General features: G+C 41.6%; 1 protein-coding gene and 1 pseudogene across 1 annotated transcript in view; both read right to left on the reverse strand.

Annotated features, from left to right (window-relative positions):
• Positions 1-26,506, reverse strand: part of LOC128311449 (uncharacterized) — a 73,817-nt gene that overhangs the window by 19,529 nt on the left and 27,782 nt on the right. The window lies entirely within an intron of this gene.
• On the reverse strand, positions 12,283-16,888 carry LOC106976205 (serine/arginine repetitive matrix protein 1-like; annotated as a pseudogene).

Raw genomic sequence — 26,506 nt, forward strand, 5'->3', positions numbered from 1 at the left:
TATCTGCTCTGGTGACTTTCAGAAAGGGGTTTCTGCTCAAGCGCTGTGTGATTTGTGTCTCCTTGGCATCTTAATGCATATGGGAGGGCTTTCCTGATTAGCAGTCTTAAAGGGCTCTCACTGAACCCCTGCTACAGCTGCTTTGAAGCAGATTTTTATGAAGGTTTCCCTCCTGGTCCCCAAAGTGAAGCTCCTGTATTTCAAAAAGACCACTTTTTTTTTTTTGAGCCAGACTATTGTAAACACACCTTACAAATTCGGTGAAAATTCATTCAGCCATTTTCATGTGATAGTGATATGTGTTGATAAATACTCAGCACTGCATTGGTTATAACTGCAAGTAATTGAAAACCCATTTGAAAATCATTTGGCTATATGGTGCACCATTACACTGTTTGAATTTTCTAACCATGTATAAGGTTTTAAAAAATGTCATCTGGAGTTAACCGGTAGTAGGGTTACATGGAATTTTTGTTTCCTTCCTTATACATTTAAAAAAATTTTTTTAATGTTTATTTATTTTTGACAGAGAGAGAGAGCATGAGGGGGGAAGGGCAGAGAGAGAGGGAGACACAGAATCTGAAGCAGGCTCCAGGATTCCAGCCGTCAACACAGAGCTCCTTCCTTATACATTTTAAACTAAGAGGAAAAAATTACTTAAAAAGCAAATTATGCAATATTAGCTCAACAATGTAAAAATGCATAGAAAAAAATAGCAGAAAAGAATGCCAAAATGTTATTGGTGGTTATCCTGAGGTTATGGATGGTTTTTAAAGTATTTTCTGTATTCTTCAAATTTCTTTACTGAATATGTAGTGTTTCTTAAGCAGAAAACAGTTGAACAAAAGTAAATTTCACAAGATGAACAAACACATAGGATTTATGTATTATGCTTATACAACGTAAGTCATGAGTTTTTATCACTATAATGTTGGTGCCTAAAATCATTTAAATAAGGAATGGCTGGTATATTTCTGGAATCATTAGGGAAGACAACTGTGGCTTTGCTAAAACATATTGAGGCTTCAATGGAGACAATATATAGGTCCACACTCTGGCCCCAGGTCTCTCTTCTGAACTCTCGGAAGGTTTATTGAGCATATTACTCACTATGCACATGTCCTTTACTTCAGTATTCCCACGTAAGTGGTTTCCTGAAAGAAGGTTCATGTCTTAAAAGTCACTGTATTGTCTAGAATGCCTAGCACAAAGCTGTCCTTAAGTAAGTGTTTACTGATATACACTATGTCAAACAGCTTGACAGATTCAGCAGGTAAAAAAACAATTAGCCCAGACAGATGTGAACAGTGTATTACTTACATAGACAGCAAAAGCAAGATCTTTATCCTGTCAGCTACCCATGTCACTTGTCCCACAGGGGGACCCTGAAATAAAAAGGGCCAGATAACACACAATATGAGTAGTGGGGTACCTTGTTGCTGAGCGGCCAACACAACACCATAGCCAGGACGTGTTTATAGCCTGCGGCTAATCTCTACTCTCTAGATAAAACCTGGTGAGTGGGCGAGTCAAGCTCATTAGAGTAAGTGGGAGATGTAAGCGAAGAAATAGCAACAACTTCAGGTTTAGCTGGTAAGGCTAAGAGGCAAAATGCCCTGATGATGTGGGTGAGGAGTTTGGTCTCAGTTTATGGAGCATCATGTAAAGTTTTAAGGAAGCATTATGTCAGAATAGCTGTTGAGCCCAAATCAGAGAAAAAGTTTAAATGGTTATTATAGGATTATATTATCTGCTTTTGAGGGTTTAGGAGGATATATTGTAGCAATGGGCGTCTATGAAGTCACTAAAAAGACCCACGCCTTTATTGCTTTGAAATTCCATTTCGAGATGATTTCTCCATTTACCTAGTTTCTTAGTTTGCCTAAAATACATTAACTGGTCCAGTTATCTTTAGAACGCAAGAATGAGTCTATAGATAATTTCTTAATATATAATATTGTAATATAAATCTAAGAAGCCACATGTGAAAAATTAAGTTTATAAATCATGGAAAATGCCTATCACGTGGAAGTTCTCCCTGATTGTATTTTTCTTGCAAATATGAATGTCATGGCTGAAGACCTAACATAAGTTAATATTCATAAGTGGGAAATTCTTGCAATGAAACCTGGTTAGATTATGATTTGCTTCAGAGAAAAGCCTTGGAATTAACCGACCTCAAACAGGGACAGTATATACTGAAGTGCGTGCGCGCGCGCATGCGCGCGCGCACACACACACACACACACACACACACACACACACACAATCCTAACCTTAGAAGAGTACTAGACAAGGATCCAGAAGCCTCCTGACTCTAAGACTAACTCACTGACCTGAACCATTTCCTTGCCTTTGTGGGGGTTTAACTACTCGGTTTCTAACACATTTTCCAATTCTGACACACTGAATCTAAGACTTACATAATGTACCATGGTTCATTAACTTGTTTTTTTCTAATAATTCTTTAGAACAGTAACATATTCATTACATAATGTCCTACTGATATCTCCTTGTTGAACTGTAGTTGTTTATTGTTCTAATAGTGTCAAATATTGAGGATTACGAGACACATAGAAGGAAATGCACGATTTGTGCAATTCACACGCTTGGGTAAATCTCAGTCACTGCTTCCTAGGAAGCAATAATGGCTGTGACAAACTAATAGGACTTTAGTCCAAACAGAGAATCACGGTCTGTAATGAAATTATGTAAAGACTCCAATTAATGAGTTTGTTATTAAACATTTCATGTTTACAGATGTCAGCTCCCTGGGTTTTTATCAGTGATAAATATAAAAGTAAATGTGAATTTGAAAAGTGCTAGGTTTTCACTTTAGGAGGCATCTCCAAATCTCTGCTTTGCTTTTCAACAAATGAGTCTTGTAAGAGCTCTCTGGGTATTAGGAATACAGTATATGGATTCAAAATCCTGACTTTAAGAAATGTCTTTTTAAAAACTGTAAGGCCAAGCTCTTCACTTATTTTTATTTTTTTTAATTGACAAAGGAACTAAGAAGCAATTTCTGGTTTTATACTTCATTGCCTCTGAGCTGGCTTTCCTGTTTAATTCCTGTGCTGTATACATTCTTAATAATTTAATATTTGAAGTATAATAAAGCTAAAAAGATGCAGACATCCTGATATGGGAAATCAAAATTGCAATTAAACTATCGTCTGAGTCACTCACTAGGGAGAGATCTTTTGAAGTGTTATTGTAAGTAATAAAATTGCCTTAGGGGTTTTCTTGCAACAGGTTCGGTTTATTTGACTACAAAGGCATTGGTTTTGAATGCGTAATTGCTTTTAACTGAATATTTGTGTCCCCTCAAAGCTCCCATGTTGAAACCTAATCCCCGATGTGAAGGTATTTGGAGGTGGGGTCTTTGGGAGGTGATGAGGTCGTGAGGGTGTAGCCCTCCTGCATGGTAATAATGCCCCAGAGAGCTCCCTTGCCTCTTCTGCCATGTGAGGACACCTTGAAAAGGTCGCAGTCCACGAACCAGGAAGCGAGTGACCCTGAATCTGCTGGTACCCTGACCTTGGACCTCTGGGCCTCCAAAACCGTGAGAAATCAATGTCTGTTGTTTATAAGTTACCTAGTCTATGGCATTTCGTTACAGCGGCCTGAACAGATTAAGGCAGTAACAGAAGGAAATATTAATCTTGGTACTTAATTTAGTCACATGACAGAGAGAACCATATTGGGAAAAGATTTGTGAAATAAGCAATATCAATGATGCTGAGAACCACAGTCTCACATATAACGTGTGACTCTTGTATGGCAAGCCCACAATTTATTTTGAATGTTAGTGCAAATACCATCTTTACTAGTATTATTATTATTATTTTGATCAATAATAAGTATCTCTCACAAGATCTATTTGAAACTCAACCTTAGGAAGGCAGAGAGGCAGCTGGTAAGAACAGCAGTGATTTGGCTTCCATTTCTAACTCTGCCACATTTTCATAATTGTTCCTTTGGTCAAATGCTATCCCTGCCGTGGTCCTTCGTTACCTCATTTGTAACATGAGTAGGTTAGACTGGAGGCCCTTAAAGGATTCTCAAAATATGGTCCCAGACTTACTGCTGGGCAATAAGTTTTCACCTGATGGGTTATAAATGAATCTAAAATAAAAGTATGAGTCCTTTCCCTGCGTATTGCTGACAATAGGCACATAGTTCCAGAGACTACCATTTTATGTTCAATGAGAACTTTCTTGTTTAACACTCACAGAGCTTCCTCTGTATCTGGCACTGCCCTAAGACATTTTTTAAAATTTATTTTTGAGAGAGAGAGAGACAGAGAGAGAACACATGAGTGGGGAGGGGCAGAGAGAGAGGGAGACAGAATTCCAAGTAGACTCCTTGCTGACACAGCTCAGAGCCCGACACGGGTCTGGAACCCACGAACTGTGAGATCATGACCTGAGCCGAAATCAAGAGTCAGATCCTCAACCGACTGAGCCACGCAGGTGCCCCTGTTTTAAGAAATTTTTAAATACTGGTTAAGTGTGTTTAATCCTCATAACAACACTGTGGGTTGATGATGCCTTTATTGTCCCCAATTTATGGGTGGAAAACTGAGGTGCAAAAAAGTTGGGTAATTTGCTCAAGGACATGCTGCTAATAAGTTGCAGGGTTGGGATTCAAATCTAGACAATCTGGCTCCAGAGTCCATGCTCTCGAACATTATCATGTACAACTAACTCATGAAGAGAGTGATTAAAGGTTTGTAAAACTTGATATTCATAAGCTAAAATCAGCACACTGCTTAAGTTAATGAAAACTCAAATTTAGGATTCTAAGTCTCCCACAGTGCATGCTCACACAACAGCTTGCTGCTGGAGTCCTCGTGGTTGCTGGAAGGATATTTAAACAGCAGCCCATTTTCAAAGCTGTCTTGAGTGGTTTGTATTTACCAGGGCCGTTTCTTTGCATTTTAATTTTAAATTACCATTGGTGTTTTGCGGTAAATATTTTCATAAGGAGTGTGCCTTCCTCCGTTCTTAGCTTTCATATTATTCCTCTTTAGGCTTTACCAACAGGAAGAAAGAGGCCCACTACTGAGCCATATAGGTCTTGATGACCTCTCTCTCAGCTATCGAAGACTGTTAAAGCTTTGAGGTTACTCACTTCTTGTAAGGGCTCAGTTTAGTGCTCTCATTCCCGTGAGGTCCTGTATTGGCAGAGTTAGGAGGATGGGGGAGGTGTAATTTTTCCAGCTTCAATTTATTCCTCCAGTGACTTGTAGGCAATTTTAGGAAGACCCCGTGGAGCATAAGGTAGGCTGAGGAGGTAAACTACTATACGGTGCCATATTTTTACTGCTCAAGAAACAGTGCGGGTTGCTATTTGAAAATTCAGGTTCTCATTTTAGTGATAGAAAAAGAAATATGGTTCAGTTTATGCTTTTGGGGTCTCTAGCCATTATAAAGGTCTTCACCAAATCTATGACTTTCTACAACAAAATTTGTAGCTCCTATGAAGCCACATGTCTTAGATTTAGGGACATGTGGCAGGTACAGAAATGAAATATTGATGTATCTAGTAAGTCTCAAATTAGAACAATTGCCATGACAACTTATTCAGTCTTCTTTAATAAAACATTTGCACAGTTCAAATACAGAATCAACATTCTGTTGTTTGGCTCCCAGTGTATTATTTTGTGTATGAGATGTCATATGTTTCAATTATGGTATCACATGCTGGTATTTTTAGATATAACGAAACACTGTTATTGCTTGACCATAAAATAACTGTTGCGTGCCCGTCTCAGCCTATTGGTAACCAGTGTCGTGGCTGGACCAGCCCTTGTGACATCCTCAGCAATAACCATTATGAAACTTTGAAGAAAAAAGACTAATTACAAGTCCTAGAAATTACATGGCACAGTTGGGGCCACATGATGAGGCTGAGGGGTGTTGAGAATTGGGGAGTGGAATTCTACTTTATCGGGGTTGAGGGTGGGGCCTAGGATTTTGCTGTTTCATTCTTTATTGGTGAATTTAAAACATAAGAGCAGGAATTTAAATTTGGGAAGAGAAAGCACAAGAGACCCAAATGGTCAGCCACTGAAATCAACCAAGTTCTCTAAAACAAAGGAGCCTGCGGGGAAATGGGAGGACTGGCTCTTCATCTAGTCCTGTGGCTGGCAATGTGTTTTATTCAGGACAGTCATCTTGTTATTTATTTATTTATTTGAATCCAAGTTAGTTAACACACAGTTTAGTATTGGTTTCAGTAGTAGAACCGAGTGATTCATCACTTGCGCATAATACCCAGTACTCATCCCAACAACTGCCCTCCTTAATGCCCATCACCCATTTAGCCCATCCCCCCACCCACGTCCCCTCTAGCAACCCCCTAGTCTGTTCTCTGTATTTAAGAGTCTCTTATGGTTTGCCTCCCTCTCTGTTTTTATCTTATTTTTCCTTCCCTTCCCCTATGTTCATCTGTGGTGTTTCTTGAATTCCACACATGAGTGAAATCATGTGATATCTTTCTCTGACTGACTTATTTCACTTAGCATAATACACTCTAGTTCCATCCACATTGCTGCAAATGGCAAGATTTCATTCTTTTTGATTGCCGAGTAGTATTCTATTATATATGTGTACACACACACACACACACACACACACACCACATCTTCTTTATCCTTTAATTAGTGCTTGGATGGGAGATAGCCATCTTTGAAGTGGATGCCTCAGCAATTAAGCTTAAGTCAGGCACTTGCATTACAAAAAAGAAAAACATAATTGTCAGGGCTTACACTCTAGTAACTCATAAGGAAATTAGGTCATTGGTCTTATCACTAACAAAAATATACCCATAGATTAATTTGCTTATGTATGCCCCTACTGTAGGCAGTCATACCTACAGTATGCCACATCAGCCCTGGAGGGCCAAGGAGGTGCCATCCAGTTGGGAAAAGAGGATATATATATGAAGCAAGTCCGAGATACCAGGGGTCCAGAGCAGTGACGCAAGCAGTAAGTGATAAAGGAATTCAGAGGAGTGACTGGTTGTTGGGGATGGGGTGTTTGACAATGACCATGAGGAGGAGGTAACCCTTGAACCAGATGCAGAATTTTTCCTGCTTCTCCTACCTAAACCTATGGAAAGTGCCATATTAGGGTAGGAGTTCTGCTAGTACGATCCCCAGACCAACACTGGGCCATAAGGATCCTTCTCATAGGATCTGAATGAATTCTCATTACAAATCCTCCCTTTGGTTGCTGTAGACAAATGATAGCAAATTCCAAAACTTTCATTTTATGTATAACCAGAGGCAACCTGTGCTAACTTCCTAAGTGAGATGTTAAAAGATTATCAAAGCTTGATATTCATAAAGTAAAATGAGTGCATTGCTGATGTGTCCTGAGGACTTAACTTTGGGATTCTACCAAGAAGTCTGGTAGGTGTTGAGCAACACTGTAAAGCCCCCACTGGGCATGCTCACAAGAAGATGTTGGAGTGCCCTTGGCTCTCAGGAGTATGCCTGGTCAGCAAACCATCTGCATTTTCATTATTGTCTGAGTTGATTCTAGTTTTCTATGGTTGTTTTCTTGCTTTTTAATTTTAAAATGCTATTGGTTTAGCCCCATTATTATCTATTTAATTTGTTGTGCATGTTTTTGTTAATCTTTGAAGTGTTAATGGTACATGGTTGCATTAAGTGTTTGTGCCAACGTTTTGCAATAACTAGGCTTTAAAATATGCATGTGATACGATCCAAATATGATTACTCATACTCTAAGGGTTATAGTAGGTATGTACGTAACTTCCTCCCAAATGTGTTTATATAATAAAGCTTCATTATTAAAATATTTAATCTTTCATCCTGTAAATATTTACTGAAATCCTACTATTGATCCCCTCACCACAAATGCACCCCAACAAGGCTTTTCATCCTACAAAATGACTTCACAATCTACTCAATTGCTCAGGCTAAAAACTTAGGAATCAGCCTTGAATTCCCCTTTTCTCCTTATATGTCACATTCAACCCATCTATATAAGTCTTGTGACTTCTCTCTATCTGCAAAATATATTCTAAATTCAATTGCTTCTCATTATCTTCACTCTTACTCCCATAGTCCAAGCCATCAGGTCTCTTGCCTGAGTTATTGCAATAGCCTCAAAATTAGTGTCCTTGTCTCCTCACATGACCTTCCCTCCCATGAAGTTCATCCTACACATAGCAAAATGAATGTCTTAAAACATAAATCAGATATACCACTCTACCACTTAAAATCTTTTAAGCATATCTCATTCACAACCAAAGGAGTGTCCATTCTCTCTTTCTGGCCTTTCTTCCAAAGGCTTTCCATGGTCTGACCTCTGCCTAACATGCTCACCTCATCTTCTGCTGCCCCCCCCCCATTTACTTTGTTCCAGCCACACTAGCTTTCTCCTTCACTGTCCAACATGCCAATATTTCCACCTCAGGGCCTTTCAACTTGCTGTTCTTTCTACTTGGTATGCATTATTCTTCATTTTTTCATATGGGTGACTCCTTCTCATCATTCACATCTCAAGACAAGCATTTCCCCCTCCTTAGACAAGCCTTCCCTGACCACGTAAGTTAAAGCAGCCCTTCCAGTCACTCTCCACAGCACCCCATTTTTGTTTTCCTCAGAGCATGCATCAATACCCGAATTTGTCTAATCTCTTCATGTACACATGTGTATTCCTGTCTCTCCTCAATGGAGTCTAAGCAGCAACTGTCCTTTTCACGGCTCTATAAGTTAGGAGGCTTTTAAATCAAGCAACAGAAGGCCTGATTCAAAACCTTAAACCATAAGGAGATATATTTTTTTAATAATTTTTTTAATGTTTATTTATTTTTGAGACAGAGAGAGAGAGAGAGAGAGAGAGAGAGAGAGAGAAACACAGCACAAGCAGGGGAGGGGCAGAGAGAGAGGGAGACACAGAATCTGAAGCAGGCTCCAGGCTCTGAGCCACCAGCACAAAACCTGAAGCGAGGCTCGAACTCATGAACTGCAAGATCATGACCTGAGCCGAAGTTGGATGCTTAACCGACTGAGCCACCCAGGCACCCCATAAGGAGATTTCTTATTGCATATTACACAGAGTCCAGAAGCAGAGTGGTTATAGCATTGGTTAAATCAGTGATTTAGCAATACTGTCAAGGACCCGGGTTCTTTCCACTTATGTACATTTGACCATCGTCAGCCTCAGACTTACCTTCTCACGGTGGAAAGGTGGCTTCAGTGGCTCTACAAAAAGCAGCCTCACAAGGCACTACCCAAAAGTCTGAGGAGACAACTTCCCTTTCTTGTGTCTCTTTTCAAGGGTGAGGAAGTCTTTCTCAGAAGCCTCCCAGTACCTTTCCCCTCGCATTTCACTGGCCAATAAACTTATTGACTGACCTACTCTGCTAGATACACATAGCTGAGAAAACAAGCAAAATCCTTAGTCTTATGTAATGGTGTTTACTGGAATTACTGAGGGGACACCCTTCTTCCCAACCAGGTTTGGAACAATTCGAGAAAGCAAAGAAATGACATGTGGACTCAGATCATCATCTTTTGAACCTTTAGAGGCTTGGAGCATGTGGCCTTAGGTCTGTTAGCTAACTGGGCTTATTAATACAGAACCCTGAAGTAGGCAAGTCTGCTCACCCAGTCGCGGCAACACAAAGCTGGAAAAGCTCCCCTAAGCCTCTCATAGAGGCAGACTTCCTGGAGTAGCAGACAGAAGATAGAAGCAAAGAGAAGGAGGCCAGAGCTATGTTTGATCTTTCCAAATTGACCAATTGGATAAATCACTCTTCCTCTCCAAGGCAGACTGAGTAAAGGAATGGAAAAAGACCAGGTGACCAGGAATGTACTTAGGGAAAATCCTTCCACACTGAAATCAGAAGTGGGGAAAAACTATTCCCCATTTAACAGAGCTTGCTTAATTATTATAGAATTTCTCTTCCATTGGAAAAGCAGAATAAGTAAGGTAGGCAGGCCACAGTGTTCTTTGTTCATCCTAAGAAGGCTTTGGAAAATAATGTTTTGGAATTGCTTTCTAGAAAACGTTCTTTGTTACATAAAGCCATACTGTAATAGAGTGTGAGCCAATGCATGATACAAGTGTATTTTGTCTGCACAAATGTATGCATGTTACATACAAATTGTCCACCTTTTCTTGGCCCTCAGTGTTTGTTGTCTCTCCCACGTTTCACTTGTGGGGCTTCCACATGTGACAGTTTGGGCCAAGATAAACCAGGTTGGTACCCAGAGCTTCTGAAGTAGAATCAGAGGGTATAGCCAAATCATAGCTGAGAAAAGCACAACCAAGACTTCAGTGTTGGAAAAACAGTATGAAGTTTTAGGTCCAAGATGTGAGGTGAGGCTGTAAATAGCATAACAAGTCATAAGGGTCAATGTTAGGATGAAAAGGATTGCTTAGGACACTGAATAAAAGGTAGGTTGTGAAGCAGATCAGAACAGAGATTGAAGATAAAAGTAAGGGTGCCCCTACATTGTGGGTGAAGGTGGAGGTGGCCTGAATCCATGCTGTGGATGTGATTTTCAAAGGAGCTTTGCAGGGCTAGATGTCAACTGTATTCAACGCATGCTCTATGAAATCTTGGGAAGGATTGGATCCATCATCCTTCCACACTCACTTGTATTGTCTAAGCCAGGTGTGTGTAGAGTTGGGTAGGAAATGGATTGCTTACATGCTACAGCGGTTAGAGCAAACTTGTAAGCAGCTTTCACAACTACGTTGGGAGCTATGGAACAGTAGTGTTGCCCTGGAGGTTCCTAGGTTAACTATGTTAGCATCTTGTTCAGACTGGGCTCTAGAATTGTGGGGTAAGGTATAAGGGGATTCTGTCAGTTTCTCTTCATGACGAGGGCTTGGAAATAAGGCTCATGTGTTTTTTTAAATGTTTATTATTATTATTTATTTTTGAGAGAGAAACAGAGCATGAGCAGGGGAGGGACAGAGAGAGAGGGAGAGACAGAATCCAAGCAGGCTCCAGGCTCTGAGCTGTCAGCACAGAGCCTTACATGGGGTTTGAACCCACAAACTATGAGATCATGACCTGAGCTGAAGGGGGACACTCAACCGACTGAGCCATCTATGCCCCACCCCCTTTTTAATTTGAGTATAATTGACACACACTGTTACATTAGTTGCAGGTATAGTTATCCAACAACTCTATACAGGTTCATGTATTTTTTACCGTCATTACATATCATATCAAAAAAAGCACTTAGGTGAGTTTGCAACAAGTGCCCATTACTTCTACCCTAGTGAGTTTCTGTTAAAAATGTTCACTCAGATTTATGTGCAACTACATACAGGAATGTTCACTCCCCTCCAAATGTTTCTGTTGAAGTCTCCAATAAGAATTACCTTTCAGAAATGTCACGCAATAAGTTTTTGATTAAGATTGTGATTTTCTTTAGGTGCAATCAAATAAATTTGTTATTTAGAACTGGCCATCCAAAGGGACATTTTTTGATCAAAAGTTTGATAGATAGCTGAATTGGGAGAGTTAAACGGTTAAGACCTACATGTGTTTCACTTCCTGCAAATTTTATTTTTTATTTTCATTGATGAGAAATTAGGCAAAATTATTGAAGTGCTAGCATTTTAATTTTAATTCCTTTGTTAAATAAATAATACATTAGCTATCCTGCCCCACAGGGAACAATATAATTGAAATACCGAACTCATTTCTTTGATACAGAAATAGTAAGAGGTAATGGCACACATACTCTGACACTTTAGCCACTTTTTGGAATCCCTAGGAGACTGGGTGGGTTGATGTAACAATGTCACATTTTTGGTAGAAACAAACAGCTTCCTCCAGTTATTTCTGTACCAAAATCTATTCATTTCCACGGTAGTTTGTTTCAGAAGTTTCTATATCTAGCTAATGTAAGAGTATCTTTGAAGTCTCTTATGAAGCTTTGTATTACATATGGAGATTTAAAAATTAATATTATATATTACATATGGATATTTAAAAATTAATATTATATCATACTTTGCTTTATAAAACGATGTGGTCCTCTAATGAAACTGAACACTTTGAGAGTCTAGGAGTGGTTCATTGAGGAGTAATTCAGGACAGGAATGGATAGACACAAAATAGAACAATCTTAGTTATGAGATGGTGATGTCAATGGTGTATCTACAACATGGCCCCACTAATTCCTTACTAAATATAGTAGTGACAACTGCTATTATGGGGCCATTCGTCCATGTATCACACTATTCTGTAATTATTTGTGTGTCTACTTCCCTCTCTGCAGTGTGAGTTTTTCAGGGCCACAGTCCATGTCTCATTCATTTCTCTCTCTATTCCCTGCAGTGTTCAACTCTGTGCCAGGCCAAACACAGTTGCTCTGTTGCTTGCTGTTTGCTTTGTAAAAGAAAATAGAACTGTATCAATTTTTCTTCTTTTTTTAATTTAGAAATTTGCTCTGTTTAATCCACAAGCTTTATATAGCTTTAGTTTAAAAACAACAACAAAACAAAACAAAACAGAAACAGTGAAAACAGCACACTATTTCAAAGTCTGGGCCCTTCCAGCCTTCCAAATATGAGAGCTCTGAAAGTTGTATATACCAGTTGGAAGACCAAGACAAAATTATGAATGGAGCTGTGACATTTCATAAAACAAACTTTTATATAACTGAAGGATCCTTCCTGGAACTAGTTAATTGCCTTTACCAAAAAAACCCCACAACAGAATAGAATGAAATTGCAGTGTTCCAAACCAACTTGTAACACATCCATATAAACCCACAGTGTCCTGGCAAACAACATGCTTTCATTTTCTGTCTCATCCTAGAGCTCAAACCCGGATTCATTTCACCAGGGACTCCACAGGCAACAGGAAAGATTGTGGCATTAAAATAGTCATTTATACTTCTGTGGTAGTTCAACAGTGGTCTGGGATAGCTTGCAAACCATATAAGGTTGGAAGCATTATAACTTAAATGGGTGCTAAGATTCAAATAAGAAAAAATAAAGAAAAAAAATGAAAAGAAAGAAAAACCTCTGGGAATAGCCAAGGCCTTTAACCATAAGAATGCCAACAATATTTAAACCCCATTTTTAAAAAAGGGGATTTATTTTTGGCTAAAATATTTCACTGTAAATGAATTTATGTCAGCTGTCAACGAAAGAATGTCACTAACACACTGTGGACACTTTTCACAGTGTAAATCCGTGCCCTTTTTTTATACAGTGAACTTCAATCTAGCAATTATTACAACAAATGTTATACAGTTTAAAGCTCAAACACACTCTAGCAATTCTGAAATTGAATTGCATACAAACCGAATAAAACGTACATCATGACACACATTCCCACCTAAGACTGTGGGGACACTTGAGCCTTCCGTATCGACCTAGCACCTTTTCGTGCAGGTGGTTTTCTAAGTCGTCGAGGTTGTCTTTGGGCTCACTTTTGGTCTCCTTCTTAGGCTCAGGCTCTGCCTCTGATTCCTGCTGTGCTGTTGTGGTTGTGGGAGCAGCAATGGCTGCAGGGGTTACAGCAGCCACAGCCACAGTGGCTGAAGCCACGGCCTTTTCCTTCCTGTGTTTTGTGCTTCTTGTGCTTATCCTTCTTGTGTTTCTTGTCCCTCTTTTTCTTCTTTTTCTTTCCACCTCCTTTGGGGTCCGAGTTCCTCGCCAGAGATGGGCTTGGTGTTGGGCTTTTAGCCTTTTTGACCGGTACTGCTGGTGACCAGTTGGTAGAGGGTGACAGACTGGACAGGAGACTGAGGTGCTGGGGTTTTTTAACTGCTGGCTCAGGAGATCTTGAGACAAATCAGGAGGGTGAGACCTTCCTTACAGACTGAGGGCTTGGTGAGGGAGCCTTTTTTGTCTTTTTGGTTTTTCAGAGTTCTGGAGATGCTCCTAATGGGCCTCATATGTGGAGATGGGGACTGCCTTCTTTGGGCTGATGATGATGCTCCTCTTTGAATGGGTGGAGGACTTGAGGAAGTCTGAGGAGCTCGAGGCCATGGTGAGGACGAATGCCGTTTGTTTGGTTGTGGTGACTGGGGCTCTGAGGTAGATTAGCTCAGGGAAGACACTTTCCTATGCTTTTATGATAATGAAGGCGAATGTCTCTTGGTGACTGGGGAGCTTCTTCGGGAGGTGGAGAATGGGAGACCTGACAGTTTGGTGGTGAAGATGGCAATTTCCTGCATTTAGGAGGGGAGGGGGAGAAGCCATTTTTCCCTTTGGAGGCAGAGAAGGAGAGTATCTCTGCTGTACTGGAGGAGAGTATCTTCTTGGGGAAGGTGAGTGCTGATGGTGGGGGGGGGTGGAGAAAAGGAGTCCTTCGTCGAGGTGGCAGCATGGGAAACCTGCGCCTATGAAGAGGAGGAGAACAGAGCCTTCTGGTGGATGGTGGGAAGGGGCTCCCCCTCCATCTACCACGAGGAGAAGTCTCTTTCTGGTGCTTTCAAGGTGATGGAGAGGTACTCCCAGAAGGGGAATGTCTCCACCACCTGCCTACCTCACTATTCTTCATTCACATGGGCCCTCTTGGGTCACTCATCTTCTGAGGAAGAAGAGGAACGAGAATCATATGAATACTGCTGGTTCTGTCATCTGTACTGATGTTTCTGCTGCACAGAATCTGCTACAGCTATTTTGCCACATTTATTTTCTTCCAATTCAGGTAACTCTACTTTTCTAGGCTTAGGTGCTGCTGAAGGGGAGTCTTTTTTCTTGGTACCTTTGTGTTTTGTCGCTGAAGTTCTCCCTGGAGAGACAGAACCAGGACTTTTTCTTGTACGGTTTGACTGCTGAGGTGTTTGGGAATGATGAGTTTTAGGCTGTGGAGTTGCTGGAGGTGATGGCTTATGCATGCCTTCACCTCAGAGGACTTGCTGAAGGAGATAGCCTACCACTTTTTTGAGGGGGGCTGGATGTCCTCTCAGGAGGATTCTTTGGCAGTGACCACAAACCAGATGAAGAGTATGATGAACTACTTCCAGACAAGGATGCTGATGAACGAACGCCTTCGCCTCCCTGGAGATCTACTCCTCCTATACCTGGGTGGAGGCGGCATTCCTCTTGGTGGAGTTCTTCTTCGAGGAGATGGCCACCTTCGAGGTGAGTTTGATCCTGATCGGGATCTATGACACCGTCTAGGTTGAGTATGAGAAGGAGAACAGACGGTGTCTGGGATCTTGATTTTGAATGTGACTGAGATCTTGGTCAGGTTTCTCCTTCTCTTTCTTTTTTGGAGTTTTTCTCCAGAGAAGATTCTTTAGACTCTGGTACAGGTTCAGGTTTGGGAACTTTCAGGATGTTACTAGTAGAAATGGCCTCTTGTACTGAAGGTCCTTTTACTTTCACTGATGGTTCTGGGAGCTCTGGAGTTTTTTCCTTCTTTTCTGGAGCAGGGGAAGGACTCTGGCTCTTGGTTCTGTGGTGGGCACATGGAGAATAACTGCACTTTCTCTCTCTCCTGACAGGGGAAACTCATCTTCTGGGGGAAGGAGACCTGAATTTGCATCTTCTTGGGCTTCCAGACCTCTCCCTTTTTTTCTCTGCTGCTTTTTCTTCCTTATCCCTCTTATGCTTGTATTCATCTTGCTTTTTCAAAGATGCCAACTTTTCTTCTTTAATTTGCCTCTGTTCTATTTCTTCTTTCTTCAGTTCTAGAGAAGCAGAAGGGATTCCAGCAATGTTTTCTTGTGCACTTAAGAGCTGGGCCCACAGTTCTCCCATAAATTCTCTGGCATTTTTTCCATTCAAAAGCCCAGTCAGGTTGATTTGCATTATTTCTGAGACTGGATTCTTCACTTCCAGATCATTGAATATAAACTCAATCACAACATCATCCTCAAGCCCACGGATTTCTATTACTCGTTTTGTTACCCAAGGCTTTATAACCTCCAAATTTACTTTGCTCATATCCACCTTTTTTTCCAGGCATGCTGCAAATTTCAGCTGCTTCAGTAGCTTCTCCTGTTTGTTGCTGAACCGACTGTCCTTTTCTGCACTTGTTCCAGAATCCTGTGTCCATCTTGCTGCCTCTGTATTGATTTTTCTTATTGTGATGTCAGAGTTTTCATACCCCAAGCTCCAAACTAAGACTGAGATATTAAAAATTTGTACTGTCTTCTTTCCCCCATGCCTATTTTCTTTTTCTAGTAGATGCCTACCCTCGATCTCAGCTATTGGATCCACCCTAATGTAAACTTTATGTAGTCAGGGTAGAGGTGCACGCTTGTATATGTTTTTAACTTGTGTATATATTGGGCTGATATTTGAAGGCCATAATAAGATGGATCATGTTTAGATCTTCTAGGTCCTCCACGGGAAAGACTGGCGAAAGCAACCAGCTGTCAGCTCATCAAATTCTTCCCGCTCCTTCTGGCCCTCAGAGCACAAGGCGGCTGGTTTGCTGAGGCTTATGCTCTACGCTTGCTAAAAATGATTTCCAGCCTAAATCCCATTTTGTTAATTAGTGAATCAAATGTCAGTTGTGCTTTCTATGAAGTTTTTCTGTATTTTGAAATACAAGTATATGTGATGGGGGTGGGAACGGGGTGATATTTTATGTGTTCCAATAGCATAAGTGTAACAGTTTTCCGAATGTCTGGTCTTGGCAATTTCATAACTAACAGAGGCTACCTGATATAGAACATGGTGTGAGGCTCTTTGCCTTGAATACTTTGCTATTCTGCTGGCATCACTGCCAGTACCCAGCACCAGGGGATCCCCTCTCATCTTCAGAGCCTTCATGAGTTATCTACAAATAGTAGTGCAATCGACAATTCAAGATACATGACGCCCAGAAAATAAACATAGCAGAACTTAGACATATACAAATATTCGCTTCATCCTAAAGATCCTGCCATTGCTCAAAATATGTCCAGAATTCTTTTTGCTTGTAGAGGCAGTCATCCAGCTGAATGAAGACATTTTTCTTATAACTTTACTTTAAAATAGGGGCGCCTGGGTGCCTCAGTCGGTTAAGCGTCCCAGCTGTGGCTCAGGTCATGATCTTGTGGTTTGTGAGTTTGAGCCCCACATCAAGCTCTGAGCTGACAGCTCAGGGCCTGGAGCCTGCTTCCGATTCTGTGTCTCGCGCTCTCTGCCCCTCCCCCACTCACACTCTGTCTCTCTCTCTCTCCTTCAAAAATAAACAAACATTAAAAAAATTAAAAAAAAAACAAAATAAAAAATATCTTGGGCTGAGGACATTATTACCTACCTGATTCAGTGGTTTGGTTGGGTCACTTTTAAATATACCCCCAAATCAAAAATGGGTTCACAGAATAAAGAGTTCCCACCATTGAGGAGAAACAAATGAACTAACCAACAAACCCTGTGAAAGTTCATCCAAATGAGTGGCAAACACATTTGGAGTTCTGGAAGCATCACTGGAATCACTGTATGGCCTCCTAGGAGACAGACAGATTTAGAGGTAACAGCAATCACGTCCCAAACTGGATACTAGGGGAGAACGAAGCTCTGACACCAGGAAAACTGTGGTATGAGATTTATATAACTAGCTTATTAACCAGGCTGGACTCAGTGGGGTGAAATTATGAAATTAATTTGTCGCAAGTGACTTTCTTTCTTCTTAGTTTATTTTTCAGAGAGAGAGAGAGAGAGAGAGAGAGAACATACAGGCAGGGGAGAGGGGCAGAGGGAGAGAGAGAGAATATTAAGCAGGGGCTTGATCCCACGACCCTGGGATCATGACTTGAGCCGAAATCAAGAATCGGTGGCTCAACTGACTGAGCCACCCGGGCGCCCCTGTCACGAGTGACTTTCAAATCCATTCCATAAGTTCTCCCTTCTTGCTCTTGTACAGAATCTTTGGCAGATTCCATCACTTTTTCAGTCATGTGTAGTTTTTAATGAACAATCTCAATCTTAGGGATTAAAAAGCTCAGTCGGATAAAAATCAGAACTTGAGTCTCTTTCAATTTGAAGCTGCTCTCTGGCCTCAGAAGCTTCCAAATAGCGAAGTTGGAGCTGTTGCAGGTTGTGTTCCTGGGAAGCAGAGTCTGCGAGGGTGCTCTTGGGATCAGCACCTGTGGATAGGAAAGGAGGGGAGAGATGCAGGATTGGGTAGGGGAAAAAGTTGAGCTGCAATGCATTGCAGTGGTTTTGGCCAACGTTCTGGGGAGCTCTGAAGCGGAGATGACCCTTCAGAGTTGTCCTGAGTTGGGTGAGGGGACCAGGCCTTTATACCCTGCCTTGATCAGCCATCGCACGAGGGCCACCCTTGAAAGAGCACGTGACCTGAGGCAAGGTGGCTTTTTCTCAGCTGAGGCACTCTCCTAAAGGGGCTGAGAGCTGAGGGCTGTCAAGTGGCGGCACTGCAGGGGTAGGGGAGTGGGTCCTGCATTCCCGCATGAGGAGATGGGCAGCATGTCATGGAGTCCACCAAAGGGGCACAGTCTTTCTTCCATGCCTTTCAGCTCTTGCCCTCCTACTCTTCCACCCATGATGCTGTTTCTGGCTTCACTTGGGCCTCTAGATCTGATGGATGGAAGGAAATGGATGAGATCCTACTTGAGTGGTGCAGTGTGAATCCTGCATTGGCACGCTCTGGGTCTGGTGCACGCTCCCAGTGCTGCCTCTTTTGCTTGTGAAGTGCTTTTAAGGACTCTCTGGAGTTACCCGCCACGGTGACATTGCACTGCACCATCTTTACCTGGGTGACACATCCTCAGAATTGACTACTTTTGACTCCTCCCACCACTCTCCTTCTGCTTCTGGCAGTACACCCAAGGCTCATTTTCTTTGGAGATATCCCTGCCTTGCTAGCCAGATCTCTTGGGTTGGGTTGTTTCAGGGTGGCTCACACCCATCGACCTTCCCCAGTGTTTCTTGTTCACTGTGGAAAACACCTTTTCCCATTAAACTCTGGCCATGCCAGCAGATCCCCCTAGAGCCCACGCTACCCTGTCTTTCATCTTTAGACTTCCAGGTGACAGGAGGAACCAGCTCCTATGTTCTCCAGGAGATATACGTCACGACCTCCAGGTGGTTTTCTTGAAGCCTTTGTACTTGGCTTGTGACTACTATGTCCTTGGTTCTGGTCACTGTGCTTGGAGTAATATAGGGTGACACGGGGCTTCTTTTTGAGTAGTTAAGGCATTCAATCCCGATGAGCTTTCAATTCAGCCAAATCCCCAAGTTTTGAGGGAACGTGTAATCTCTAGTGCATTCCTTAAATAATTGAGCACCATCGCCACTGGAGGTACCTCCTATGCAGGCCAGGCCTCGTGTATGCTAGGGACGGCGATAAGGCTGGAGGCTTCGCATGTCACAAAGAGGGCACTTGTACTCTGCCATCCATTTCCAATTGGGAGTCTAGGAAGGCCTGGCTTTGTATGTGTATGAAGTAGAGGCTGCCTGTACTGTGTGATCTCACCATCTCTTAAAGGCACTTGTAGGGAGCTGGAGTGGCTACAGCTTGTCAGTTACATAATCAGTGGTGTCTTGAGCGGTGAGGAGAAGTGAGTAGTTAGAGCTTAGGGATATATGTCCTAACTGTGGCAGTCCAAAAGGTTTCAGAAACTCTGATACGGTCAAATGAACATGCTTTTTACTGTCAGAAGATTTGGGTTTAAGCTCTAATGGTATGCTTTGGGCGAAATTGCACGACTTCCCTGAAAACCGTTTTCTTCATCTGTAAAGCTGAATAAATAATTGCAACTCTATGAAGCTTCGCAGGATGTTTTGAGGACCAAATGCAATGACACACGTGCAAGTAATACAGTAGGGATAGAAAAATATTATAATTTAAAGTGTTTAAAGGTTGAACCTGCTTTGCACAAAGGATGAGAAAGAAGCCTCTTATCTATTGTTATACTTTTTTCATGTTATTCTGGCTAAAATGTAGAAACTCAGATGGTTACGTACTTACACACTCTGACCGCACTGACAACATTCTTTACATAGAAATGGGGTAATTTTTCAGGAAGGTGTAGAAAATGCAACCAGTTTGGCAACCCGTGGCACGATTCGCAACTAATAAGACCCTGCATTATCTTAAAAAGTTACTTATTTGGAACAGTGCTCCGGGAAATCTAATTTGAGATCATTTAAATGTCAGTAAATTAAGGGGCCCAGATGATTAAATATAGTGTACAGATATTAAAAGCTGCAGGGATGAAGCGTAAGAACATTATTCTCACTCTGATTAAGAACTGCTACAGACAGTTCTTTTTCTAGTGTAGTAGTTATTAAAAGCTATACCTTTTATTATACATTTCTGGAAACTCAAGAGTGGACTTGGAAATGTGGAGAGAAAGGAGAATGATGCATTTTGAAATCCTTGAGATCTCTGAGTGCTTTCCCTGGTCTTCAAAGTAAAATTCACTGAAAGCAAACCTGTAGAAGGTGTTGTGGAACTCTTGAAAATTGCAGCCATGGCTTCCATTCCAAGATGCCCTGGTGCCCACATTAAATTAGGTTTAAAGCCTTTACTGAAGGATTCCTATATCATGGGCAACAGATATGAAGGGAGAACGAATCCGCCGAAGAGTGAGGCGTGATTCTTTTGGAGGGGTGTCTCAGTCTTGGGCAAATGTTCCAGAACTTTATTAGGCCTAAGAACTGCCTGCAGAGCTTGTGAAAATGCAGATTTTTGGCACTCAATGGCAGAGCTTCTGATTCCACTGGGTTGAAGTGGAGCCCCGGAGTCTGAATTGCAACCAAGAACTCCAGGTGATGCTGATCTACACTCTAAAAAGCAGTGGTCTGGAAGGAACAGCAGGTGTGTACAGAGAACTGTGGTAAAATGGAATACAGAGCCCAGTGGGAGTATAGGGGATGGGTAGATGGCACGTGACTGGTAAAATCTAGGGAAGTCTGCAAAAGGAAGTGTGATTTGAGCTGGGCAATGAGGAACGGGCAGGACGGCTACAGGTGGATATAGTGAGGTGGGGGCGGGGAGAATCAGGAAGTGAGAGGAGGCATTCCAGGTGGAAGGTTAGGGAGCAAAAAGGTAGGCATGTGAAAGCGCGTGGGGAATGGCACAGTCTGATAAAGCTGGATTGTAAGATGCCTGTAGGATTGAGGTGCAGGGTACAATAAAGAGGGCCGAGTATAGACTGTGGAGTTCTTTGATGGAGTATGACTTCATTTTATTTATTTATGACAAATGTTTAAAAAAATTTTTTTAAGTAAGCTCCACTGGCAACGTGGGGCTCGAGACCACGACCCTGAGATCAAGAGTTCTATGTTCTACTGACTGAGCCTGGCAGAAACGCCAAAGGAGCCCGACTCCATTTTAAAGGTAATGGGAGCCTTTGAGGTCCTTTATGGCAGAGCATCGCATTGTCACCTTTGCTTTCACTAGGAACTCCTTCCTTCCTCACAACCTTTTAAGAATGATAGTATTACCTGCATTTTACAGCTGAGGAAACGGAGGCTCAGAGAGTTGTTTTGAGGTCCTAATCTTGTAGCTGGTGCCTGACAGTCAGAATTCGAACTCAAGTTCCTAAGCGAGGTCATTAGGTGGTTCTTTCAGTGGTAGAGGTAACAGGCGACGTGGGTGCTGCTCGCTCGCTACAGTGGGAAACACGTCCATCATTCATCCGATAGTAAAAGGTTGTTGCGTACAATGTTAGGTGCTCCCGTTTGTTTCATAATTTTTTTTTTTAATATTAGAGAGAGAGTAAGTGGGGGAGAGGGGCGGAAGGAGAGAGAGAATTTTAAGCAGGCTCTATACTCAGCACAGAGCCCAACGTGGAGCTCGATCCCATGACCCTGGGATCATCACCTGAGCCAAAATCGAGAGTCCCAGGCTCAACTGACTGAGCCACCCACACGCCCCCATAAATCTTTTTTTTTTACAAATCAGATCACACAGTTTAAAAAGGTAAATTGTGTTACATGTCTTGACAAGAACAACAGGAGTCCCCTACCCTCAACCTCACTCCAGTCCGTTCTCCAGAGGCAACCACATTAACCTTTTTCAGCTTTTTTCTTGGTCTGGAGTATGGAATATTTCCACATTGCTTAGTAATATGCTTCTACAGTTATTACTTGTTTTTGACATTTTACACATCATCCGTTAAGTTGCAACTTATGGAACTTGATTTATTTGTTCCATAAGTTGCAACTTAACGGATGATGTGTAAAATTTGTTAAATGGAAACAGTCTCCCTCTCTCTGCCCCTCCCCTGTTCACACTCGGTCTCTCTCAAAAATAAACGTTGAAAAAATAATGAATTAAAAATCAGTATTATCTGTGCAAACATTATTTTGATTATGTAAATACTGTACATAGCTGCCAGTTTACTCTCCATAGAATAACAATTCCCTTGTTTGCTGTTTCTTTGTTTTATTTATATACTGCTCCCTACAATTTCCTTAGACCGCAAAAACCACTGGTTACAATCACACACATCAGGTGTTCTTCCATCCCTTCCTCCCTTCCTTCACTCTTCCCCCCACCTCTTCCGGTCCTTCACCCCGACCTTCCCCACTCCAATCTGGACTGCTTGCTCTCTAAGCCAGTTCCACAACTGCCATCCTGGGGGCTCTCCTTCACCATTGCCTGGAGGAATCTTCTTCCCTTCTTTCTTCTGTCGATCCCCAGTTTCCTGGGCTCCACCTTATTCATTCTTGGTTTACTTTTTTGTTTTGGTGCAGACCAACCGCAAAGAGCTTGCTAAAAAGGTGTGATATTGTGTTGTATAATAAGAAATGTGTATTTGGTCTGGTCCCAAGCACGGAACTCCTAGAACCCTTGTAATTTCCTAAGTGATGAGAGCAACAAAGGTGTCTTTTGTTATGTTAATGATGTAACTTTTGGAAGAGCCCCTAGGTAATGTAACTTTGGGGGCTGGTAGCCAGGGGAACCAACCCAGCAAACCCTGGGTTGGAATTTTCAGTCCCACCCCCTGACCTCCGGGGAGGGGAAAGGGGCTGAAGATTGAGTTCAATCACCTACGGCCAATGATTTAATCAATCACGACTGTGTAATGAAGCCTCCCTAAAAACCCAAAAGGACAGTTCCGTAGCGTTTCTGGGTTACTGAACCAGGATGCATCCACGTGCCGCCCAGTGGGGCCCCAACCTCCACAGGGACAGGAGCTCCTTTGTTCAGGACCTCGCCCAATGTATGTCTTCATTTGGCTGTTGATTCATATCTTCTAATATCCTTTGTAATAAAGCAGTAATCTAGTAAGTAGAATGTTTCTCTGAGTTCTGTGAGCCCTGTAGCAAGTTAATTCAACCCCTGGTCGTTGGGACCTCTGATCTATAGCTAGGCAGCCAGAGGCACAGGTGACAACCTGGACTTGGAAACTGGCATCTGAAGTAGGGGATGGAGGGCAGTGTTGGGGGACTGAGCCACTAACCTGCAGGGTCTGACGCCATCTTGGGTGGATAGTATCAGAATTGGGTTGAATAGTAGGACACCCAGCCCACGTAGGAGAATTGCTTGGTGGTGTGGGGAAAACATGTGGCGTCCAAAGTGTTGTGAGTGTGGCAGTAGTGGGAGAGTAAACGAGAAACACAGGAGGGAAGAGACTGAGGTTCTCCAACCTGGGAGGATTCCTGGGCGATAGGTGTTTGCAATACCCTGAATCTTGAAAAAGTCTTTTATTCTGCTTTAACACTTGGTAATGATGCTTTGTGCTGAGCAGGAGTGTGCCCTCTTAATATGCAAACATACCCTTCTGTTTCAGGAAGTTTTCTTGTTTTATTTCTTTGATTTTCTACCCCTTTGCTTTCCTTGTTCTCTATTTCTGAAACCTCTCTTATTTGGGCATGGGTTCTCCTCAATTGAGTCTTTGATTTTTTGTCTTTAGCTCTACTTTTGGGAAATAGTCTCAACTTTATCCCCTACCACCTCTAATGGATTTTAAAATTTGGCAAGTATGCTTTAAATTTCAAGAGCTCTTTCTTATTCTAAATGTGATTGTTTTTCTTTTGAAAAATATCCTCGATTTAATATTTTCATAGGTTTGACATTTCTAATCTTAAAACAACTAATTATAAATATTTTGAAGTTTTTCTACTTTATGGATTGTCTAGTTCCACTGAGTTGTTTCATTTTGGTTTTTTCTTTCATGTTGGAGGCTTTCTTTAGATTTGCTCTCCATTGTATTTAATGGCCATGCACAAACAAACCGATAAGCTTCTGTTTATGAGTAGTGTTTTTGATTGGTAGCCTTGGAGGGCAATTAATAAGGGACTAGCTGTCAGTATCTCTGTCTCTTACTCTGGAGAGAAATGCTCCATTCTTCCTGGGTGATAGGAACTTGGCTAACAGCATTTTGGGAGCCAAGCAGGGAAAGGGGACTATTGAGGCTCCTTGCCATTCGGCATTTAGACTTTCGTGTACATCCTTTGTTTTCAGCCTGGTGTCCCTAAGTTGACTTCCTCAAAAGTATAAATATAAACTTCCCTTGTGTCTACACAGAGAGGAGAGAGCCTGGGTTTGCAAGGAGGGAAGGGAGATCTGTGAGCGTAGGTGCTTATGCAGGTTTTCAGCCCCAAAGTTCACCTCCTGAAAAAGAACGGGATCTGTCTTTGCTGACCTCTGCCTCTTGTTTCCACACGTGTTTATTGAGTGGCTGGTATGTTACAGATGCCACCATCCACCTAGAATAAAATGATGAATAAAGACAAATGTAGTCTTTGCCCTTGTGGAGCTTATAAACAAAGTGACCCTAATTATAACTAAGACAAGTGCCAAGAAAGAAAAGGAAGAGGTAAAAAATCCAGCAATAATAACCATAACCACTAATAGCCTCTTAGTCCCTATACTGCCGAGCATGTACTGAGATTTGACCTACTTAGGGAGTTCTGAAGTTATGGCTGAGATCTGAAGGGAGAGGAGTTAATCAGGGGCCAGTGGGGTGGGAGTATAGATGGCCTCAAGGAAGAAGGAACAACTTGGGGCAAACACCTGTGGTGGGAAGCAGCCTAGAGAGGCCTGGAAAAAGTCTAGTGTGACTGGGGTGTGGTGAGGGTGAAGCTGCATTCAGTTGTGATCACATTAATGTTCACTAATCAGAGCTCTAAATTGAAAATCAAATTTGTCTTTAAGCCTTTAAGTTCAACATTCTAGACATAAATCTAGCATTTCTGTACAAAAATTCAAAAAATCACTTCACTTGTTCTCTGAGTAACTCTCAATAGACTTTCCCTTAAATGTCTACCCTAAATACATTTAGAAATTGAATAAATTCGATTCCCATAAACCTTCCCAATGCTTGACAGGGTAATCTTACATACCTCATAAGCAAAATGTTTCTAAGTCCTATAACAATGCTTACAAATTTAATTAGTCACAATTATAATGGTAATAAGTCACATTCTGCTAAGCTTTCTTGAGTTTTGTATATACACATAACAAAATCTTACCCTTTCAATAGTTTAATGATAATTAAACATTTCAAATTAAAGCTATCATTTTAGAATCTTTAACAGGTCCATTTCTATCAAATGTTTCAAATACAGTACCTTAAATTACAAACACATACACAGATTATCATAATAACAAAATGTATTCCTAAAATAAGTTATTTACTGAGCGTTTGATTTGCTTCAATACTTACATATACTTAATGCTAGATTTTACTACCTGGGTCGCCAGATTTAGCTGATAAAACATAAGATACCTAGTTAAGTTTGAATTTCAGATGAACAACGAATAACATTTTAGAAACTGAAATTCAACTGGGCACCTTGTATTCGATCTGGCAACTCTCCTGAGTTTGCAAAATCACTTATCCAACTAGGAGAGCTGAGTCACCATCTTTGATGGGCTCTACTTGTTTGCTCAAAGATTTGTGGCCATAATATTGTTAGAGGGTCAAAAACTTGTGACCACAGTATGGTTACAGATTAGGGATCTTCGTCAAAAGTTAGAGAACTGGGTGCTACTTCATGGATGATTCTACCTAAGTCACAGCTTAACATGCCAATTAACTCTAATTACCTCAGTTTGACCTGCTAGGTCACTGGTGGCCCTAAGCCCATGCATTTTACCTGGGATATAGTTCTGCATCCCTGGATATCATGGATTATTTGGATACCTTCTAGGTTTTGTCATTACCTAATTTTTATTGTACCTGGGTCAAACATTTAATATCATTTGAGTTGATGGAGTCATATGATTTGAAGTGATGGAATTCTGTACTACTCAGACACACTCTGTCCCAAAGACCTTAAGACCTTAGAAGCCATTGGAATAATTTGGCTCTTTTCCCCCCCGCTAAGAGCAATGGGGAGCCATCAAGGAGTTTAAGCAACAGGGTGACATGGCCAGATTTTTGTCTTTGGGGGGAAAAATCAGTCTGGTTGCTGCACAGAGAATAAATAGGAAAGGTTTGAAGTGAATGACAGAGACCACTTAGGAGGCTTTTGCAGTAAAGGAACTGAGAGATGATGATAAACTTGGCTGATGCTGATGGAGAAACAGGTCAAACTTAATCTATTTTGTAGGCAGAATCAATCGGACATGATGGACTGAATACAGGCAGCGAGAGGGAGGTGTTAAGCATGGCTCGCAG

The sequence above is a fragment of the Acinonyx jubatus genome, chromosome X (genome assembly GCF_027475565.1).
Source record: "Acinonyx jubatus isolate Ajub_Pintada_27869175 chromosome X, VMU_Ajub_asm_v1.0, whole genome shotgun sequence".
NCBI lineage: Eukaryota > Metazoa > Chordata > Mammalia > Carnivora > Felidae > Acinonyx > Acinonyx jubatus.